Genomic DNA, 7532 nt, shown 5'->3' on the forward strand with positions numbered 1-7532 from the left:
GCACGACCACGCCCCTCGGACACCTGCCGGGGCTCCCGCGCCTGCGCGCACGCGCTGCCTGAGCCCCTCTGCTGTGAGCCCCCTTCCCCTCCAGTCCCTCCACCCCAGGACGTGGGGTCGTGAGACCAGGTCGCCTGCTGCCTGTTTCCCGGGGGCCCCAGGGGGGAACGTGGGCCTGGGGATCCCTTTGGGCTGTTCATTTCCTTGAAAATAAAATGGATGAAACCAACTGGCGCGGGGGGAGTGATTTGGCCGCGGCTGAGGGTCGGTGCAGGGCTGTTTAGTTGGGAGATAGAAATTTATAATTACCTTTTGGATACTGTGGTTCTATTTGATGATAATAATAGAGTAATTTTTAAAAGACGAGCGTTTCCTGTTTGCCGTTTTTGTTTGGTTTTGCAGGGGAGGGGCTAAGAAGATGGCCCCAGTGACACATGCCCAGTGTCGTCCCTCCCTCCAAGTGCCCGTTGTCCCTGCAGGTGCTGCTATCAAACCGGAGGCAGCGACAGCACTGAGCAGCCTGAAGTCCATACGAGTCCAGAAAAGGTGGAAGCTCTGGCCACGGGCTAACCTCATGCCCTAGTGTTCACTGGTACCGGGGCGTTCAGGACAGGACAAGACAGGGCCCGCTTGACTAGGATGGTCAGGGAAGTTGAGTGACTGCCGGGTTTGGAGGGATCTTGGAAAGAAGATCCTGTGAAAAAGCTGGGCGCTTCCCTCTGGACCCAACTTTCCCACAGCTGGTGGAAGCGTGGGGTGGCAGAATAAGGAGACGAGGGAATTAGGGTTCAGAAGCCCTAGAGCAAACCTTCAGGGTGGCCACAGTTGTAGCACTCTGACATTTCTCTTTCGAATACTGCACCCAAGTTACTCTCTTGTGTTGAATGCACTGCCAGATGCTGCTGCTCTAGAGCATTTCCTGTGGCCCTTCTCGCTTTCTCTTACAGAGAGAATCGCAGGCACACAGCATTGCCCACACAGCTGTCACTCCACTGCTTTTGGGCTTGGCAGAACCGGTGGGCTCGGATGATCTGAAGGGACAAGTGGAGACTAGTGAATCCCCAGCTCTGCGGGTCAGTGGGCAGCTGAACCTCTGCAGAAAGCTGGTGACATGAGGCGCGTGGAGGGAGGAGGCATCACTTTATTCACTGTGAAAGCAGGTGGCTCCTGAATTTAAACTGCAGATCTCTTACAGGATGCTAGCACATCCAGGGCAGCAGCCAGGGCAAGAAGTGGCTGGAGAAAGACATAGCAGAAATCACTGCAGCGCTCAAGAACCCCGAGGAGCCAGGTGGACTGCAGGGATAGGAAGACCCAGAGCAGCACATTGGCTCAGCTGGGCCAAGCGGATGGGAGGTTTCCACAGACAGAGACCCTACAGGTACAGAGATTCTTAAAAGCCAAATTATGGCAGGGAGTTGCCAAGAGTGATTACAAGCAGTAAGCGATGAGTGTACTGAGCTGCAGAGGGGCCTGTGTAGGAGAAATAGGATCTGGATGTTGGCTTGGAGTAGACTGGGGGTGCAGAGAGGGTTTTGGAATTTGAACTGGATCTTGTATGAGAGACTTGAAGAGGTTTGTGCAGGAGAGAGACCTGATGCCGATAGGTGTGTGTGACCAGTTGGATGGAAAGGAAACTGGTGTCAGACAGCAGGGAGAAATGGCTGAGTTCCTCGGACAGATTACAGACCACTGAAGTAAGTGGTCAGCGGAAGTTGAAGGGGCAGCAGAGGAAATGGTTCCCTTGAACATCTGAGATGTTAGTGGAAGTGTTTTGCATATGGAGGAGGGCTGTGCTCCTCAGTCTTCCCTGGGCCCGGAATTGGAAGTCCCAAGACTTCTGCAGAGAAAACTCAGGGTGACTTCAGCTGCTCTGTGAAGGGGTCAAGAGAAATTAAGTTTTTGTTTTGTTTTTTAAGACAAAGTCTTGCTATGTGTCCCAAACTGGCCTCAAACTCACTGCAATCCTCCTGCCTCGGCCTCCTGAGTGTTGGGGTTACAGTTGTGTGCTACCACGCCCTGCTAGCCCTGCCATTTGACAGCTGGAGACATTCAGAGAACAAAGCTGGGCTCTCAGGTCATCTCAGCTGACTCAACAGGTGTGAGCAAGACACGGGTCTGGTGCCTTCAGGGATGATCAGTGTCCTAGACACACACACTCTCACACTGCATTTATTATGCACCACTGTGTGCAGTGCATTGTACTGGGCTCCATGGAGAAGATGAAGGATTTTTAAAAACATGGCCGCTTTGACAGCACTTAGGATCTGGTGACTTCCCAGCTTCCTCCCAGCTGAGCTTGTGGGGGCGGGGGGATCTCAGCTGCAGGGAGGATCAGGCAGAAGCCATTTCCACCTTTCCTAACCTTGGAATCGGAGCTGCAAAGCCAGGTGTCTGGAGGAGACCTTTCCTGAGGCCACATGGGTCTCCTCAGATTAAGGGCTCACACAGCCCTCCTGTTGCCAGGCAACGCTGAGTCAGGCCAGCCTCTGCTTTGCTGCCTGGGAAGCCTTGCTTCCAGTTGCCTCCCAGTCATGGTGGAAACTTCTTAATTAAAATTTCTTTAAATTCAGTTCTGCATTGATCATTTCTAGGTGGGTTCCTTGAAATGAGTATTTTTAATTAAGATAGAACCGAATCTTTTATTTCAACTTTCTGCAACTAGTGGTTCCATGCTAAAAGAATTTATAAGAAGGCAGGAAGGAAGGATAAAGGAAGGCAAAAGAGAGAAAATTAGACTAGTACTATAGATGGTGACTTTACGTGAAGACTTTTACTTTGAAATCCAACCTTGGGCCCAGGATTTAGCTCAGTGGCACTGCATCTGCCTTGCAAGCACAAGGTCCTGAGTTTGATCCCATACCAAACAAACAAAAAAAAAGAACTCAAACCTCTGTGCCCAGTGTGGGGGCCTGTCTTCTAGCATTGGGAAGGCTCTAGCAGGAGTATCACTGCAAGTTTGAGACTAAGCTGGGTTACATGGCGAGTTCAGCCCAGCCTGAACTATATAGAAAGACCTTGTGTCAAAAGGAAAAAAAAGAAGAAATCAGATATCTAAATTTGAAGGATAACCCTAACAAGCACCATAATCCATCGAGTCTTACCATGTTCCAGGAATTGTACAAAGTAAATGTTTTCATTTTATCTTGTGACAAGCTTTGAAATTGGTGCCCATGTCCCTTTTAACCCACAAAGTTCCGAGAGGTAAACAATCAACCCAAAGTCAGACTTGAACCCTGAATATGTGGAACCTAAGTACTTGTTGTTACCCACTGTGGCAAAAGGTTGTTTCTCTGACCCCAGCTCTGGCTGTCCCAAGGACTGTGTGGGTTGGCCCAGCTGGAAGCAGACCCCTTGGGATGGGCAGCACAGCTCACCCCACGAGAGTGGCTTAGATGCTGGTGCCTTGGTGACTAGGACATCACACTAGCCTGAATTTTATTCTTTTACCAATTTGGGATGGTGGAGGGAGTGAGACAGGGTCTCGCTGTGTAGTTCAGGCTGGACTTCAACTCACTGTGCAACCCAGGTTGGCCTCAAACTCACAGCAATCCCTCTGTCTCAGCTTCCTGAGTGCTGGGATTACAGGCGTGTGCCAGCCTAAGATAAAATGTTCCTGTATGTATGTAATTAGCTACTTGGATTGGTAGTCATCACTGAAAATCAGATTAGTTTTGTAAAGGTGCTAAATTGGTTCTCCCATTCTTAGCCCCTGAAAAATTTAATGACACTGAATATCCAATTAAAATTATTGTCCCTTTCTCACTTTAACCCAGTGGTTACCTAACTTATCTTGAGCTAATCAATTTCTTACCAAGACAAAGTCTTAAAATAAGTTTGTAAAAAAATTAACCCCAACTGGGCATTGTGGCACACACCTGGAATGTTACCACATGGGAGGCTGAGGCAGGAGGATCTCCACACGTTCAAGGCCAGCCTGGGCTACATAGCAAAACCCTAACTCAAAAAATAAATCAACCTCAGAGGTTTCAGAATGCAGCTAAAAAAGCAAATCATTATCCAGGCCAAATAAAGACAATCGCTAGTATATTTAATTCAAACAGTAGGCATATGGAGAGAAATAGACACATATTTCTTGTCTAAGTCTCTGCCAGCTCTTCAGAATTTTGTAATAAACATTAACCAAATCCAAATGTGCTTGAGTATTCATTTTACCAGAAAGATTAGTTCACATTAGTGGGAGATAATCACATATCAGACTTATACTTAAAATTCCTGGCATGTGAAGATAGCATTGTTGGATTCTATTTTTTTCCTAACTAAAAAGGATTTCTGAGTTCTAGACAATAAAAATTTGGAACTCATTGACTCTTATCAGTTATTAATAATATTTGTCAGTTATAAGATATCAGTTTCCATGCATGTAAGGGAATAAATCCATGTTATCATCTATTGCCCAGGATGCTGACTTCTTTGTATTGAATTGTTTAGGTTTTTTTGGTGGGGAGGTTGGTTTGTTTTTGAGACCATGTCTTCCTGGTTCTGGGATTAAAAGTGTGTGCCACCATGCCCTGCCAAAACCATGATTTCTAACCTTGTCCACACTGGTGAAATTAGGTAGATTATTTGAAGAAATTGTCTCTTCCATTTCTTTTTTGGGGGGTGGAGGGATGTACTAAATTGAACTCAGGACCTTGCGCTTAGACAAGCGTGCATCTCTGAGCTAAATCCCCCGCCCTTCTTCTGTTTCATATTTTAGAATCTTTATCAAATTTATAGCCAGGCATGGTGGTGCACACTCACCGAGAGTTCAGTGTGTTCAATGCCAGCCCAAGGGTGTACATAACAAGTCTCTATCTCAAAACAAAACAAAAGCAAACAAAAAACTTTATCAGGGCTGGGGATTAAGCTCAGTAGTTCCCCTGTGGCCTGCCTGGCAAGCACAAGATCCTAAGTTCGATACCCACTACCAAAACAAAACAACAACAACAAAAAACAAAAACCATTATCAAATTTGTAAAGATCAGGGCTGGGGATGAAACGCAGTGGCGTTACACCTGCCTGGCAAGTGCAAGGTCCTGAGTTCGATCCCTGGTACCACACAAAAAAAAGTAAAATTCAGCCAATAGTCTGTGCTTCCAGTTTTCATCATGTCAATGTTTTCAGGCTTTTGTTTTTAGCCCCAGAATTATTTATTTGTTTTGTGGGGGGGTTTTTGTTTTGTTTTGTTTTGTTTTATACTAGGGATTGAGCTCCGGCCCTTGTGCTTGCAAGAATTGTTTATTTAAATAAAATCCTTTTCAGGAGTTAGGTATGGAAAGTAACTAGAAACAAAGAAGCAGGAGTTGGACAGGGGAGCCAGGCCACTTGCTGGGTCACCCTGAGACTTCCCACAGAGGAGGAAGCTCCCTTCAGGGCTCTGCCTTGGGCATTACCAGGACTTTTTCCCTTGCTTCAACCTCTCCCAACTTCGATTCCAACTCACTGTGTTGATTTATCCAGCAACACATGCCCTGGCTTCTTAATTCTCATACAGCACAGAGTTTCCTGAGTTTAATTCTACTGTGGGGTACACCTGCTTTTCTTCCTCTATAATCCCTGTGTTGCTTGGCAGATTGATTGAATGATTGATTGATTGATTGATGATTGACTTTTGAGACAGGGTCTCACTAAGTAGTCCAGGCATGCCTCAAACTCATTGTGATCCTGCTGCCTCAGCCTCCTGAGTGCTGAGATCACAGGCGTGCACCACCACACATGGCATGACAGATGTTCTTATCAGAAAATGTTAAGTCCTCTAACCCTGCCAAGGAAACCTAGGGCAGCAACACCCACCACAAATACCTGGCAGTCCAGAGAGTTGGCCCCGAAAGTGTCCTGAAAGCCCCATTCCTGAAGCTGCTGGGAGCCAGAGTTAAGCAGCGGCGAGTGAGACCCAGGTGTAGGAGATAAGAGTGACAGGGCCCAGCTACAGTGGTCCTCGCTTTCTGGGACTTGGGCCTCCTGGAGATGCCAGTGGCCATGGTGTGCTTGATTTCTCCAGAGGCAGGGATTGATTTTGTTCATTTTCATGTGTTCCAGAATCTTCTGCCCCGGCCTGGAACCCGTGGGGACCCAGGAACTGCTCAACAAGTGGATGAATAAGCCACAGGTGCCACTCATGTAGGGAAAACATAGACCCAACCCCAACCTTGGCCCAGCTGGTATGATTTTCTTCATTAAAATGAATACAAAACCAGGCCAGGGATTTAGCTCAATGGTTCCAGCGCCTGCCTCCCAAGTGCAAGGACCCAAGTTCCATCCTCAGTACCAAAAATAATAATAATAATAATAATACAAAACCCTTCAAAGATATCTAAAATGAATTACAAAAATCAAAACCCTTCAAAGATACCACTTTAGCAGGGAATGGTAGTGCATGCCTGTAATCCTAGCACCCAGGAGGCTGAAGCAAAATTCTTGAGAATTCAGGGGCAGACTGGGCTACATAATCTTTTCAAGGCCAGCCTGGGATACACAGACCATGTCTCAAAACAAACAAACATAACTTTAAATTCATTTTATCATTTCCTCTGATATTTAACTCAAATGTTAGAGTTGCAGGGCCACAGCTAAATGTTCCTCCCGGACCCCTGCTGAATGACACTTCTTGGATCACCCAGCCCCCTGGTGAGGAATGCAGGGGCAGCAGGGCCCCATAGTGGGGAGACAGAGATGTTGGGAAACCCCCCACCCTAGCTAGAGACACACCCCTCTTCTGCCTGCTGCCAGCGGTCACCAGGTTTGGTGTCCTGCTCTTGAGGTGGTGGAACTCAAGGCTGGGTCCCCAAGAGGGGACCTCTCCCACCCCGGGCCTCCAGCCCCTTCTGGATGTCCCTCCAAGGCCTAGATACCTGGAGGACCCACGGCTCTGTCCTTAGGCTGCTGCTGGCTCTCAGCCCTGTCACTGAGGCCTCTTCAGCCCTGCAGAAGGAACAGCGAGTCCGGCTCACAGCATGGTCGGGATGATGGGGGAGGGCTCAGTGATAGTGTTCCATTTTCTAATTTTAAAATGCACTGCTGCCACTTTTATACTCATATCTTTATAAATGCAGATGTATTCTAGAAATTGACTGATTCTGCTGTACAGGGGACTTAACCCAGGGCTTTCACACTGTTATATCCCCAGCCCACCCCCCCACACACACACATACAAGGGACTCAGAATTGCTAAGACTGGGCTCAAACTTGCCATCTTCCTGCCTCAGCCTCCCAGAGTGCTGGGACTACAAGTGAGCGCCCCCACACTTGGCAAGCAGTCTATAAATTTAAACTCATTTCTATTGGGGTGAATTTTATTTTACTCTCTTTTCTGTGTATTTTTAATTTTTTTAAGTGCATGTGTGCAGTACACGATGAGTACATAGTCGTGGGGAGCTGGCACATAGACAGAACACATCTTAATTCTTATGTTCCGTTTCCCTCCCAGCTAATGGGGTGTTTTATTTAACCGTCCTCTGCCCCAGAGTCCCCACCCCCACGATGGGGGGCGTGGCCCGGCTCCTGCGGGCGCCACGTCGGGCTGCTCTGCC

At 47.7% G+C, this 7532-nt stretch overlaps 1 long non-coding RNA gene across 2 annotated transcripts; it reads left to right on the plus strand.

The window, feature by feature from the left end:
• Positions 1-6: 6 nt before the first annotated feature.
• LOC104872367 lies at positions 7-6106 on the plus strand. Of its 2 annotated transcripts, XR_783129.2 has the most exons (4): positions 7-546; positions 948-1073; positions 1196-1381; positions 6043-6106. It is a non-coding gene; the product is annotated as an uncharacterized LOC104872367 (long non-coding RNA). The 2 variants fall into 2 exon arrangements; XR_004517496.1 differs by having other exon boundaries at positions 7-1073.
• The last annotated feature ends 1426 nt before the right edge of the window (positions 6107-7532 follow it).

This window comes from Fukomys damarensis, unplaced genomic scaffold (genome assembly GCF_012274545.1).
Source record: "Fukomys damarensis isolate Sample0158 unplaced genomic scaffold, DMR_v1.0_HiC HiC_scaffold_16, whole genome shotgun sequence".
Taxonomy (NCBI): Eukaryota; Metazoa; Chordata; class Mammalia; order Rodentia; family Bathyergidae; genus Fukomys; species Fukomys damarensis.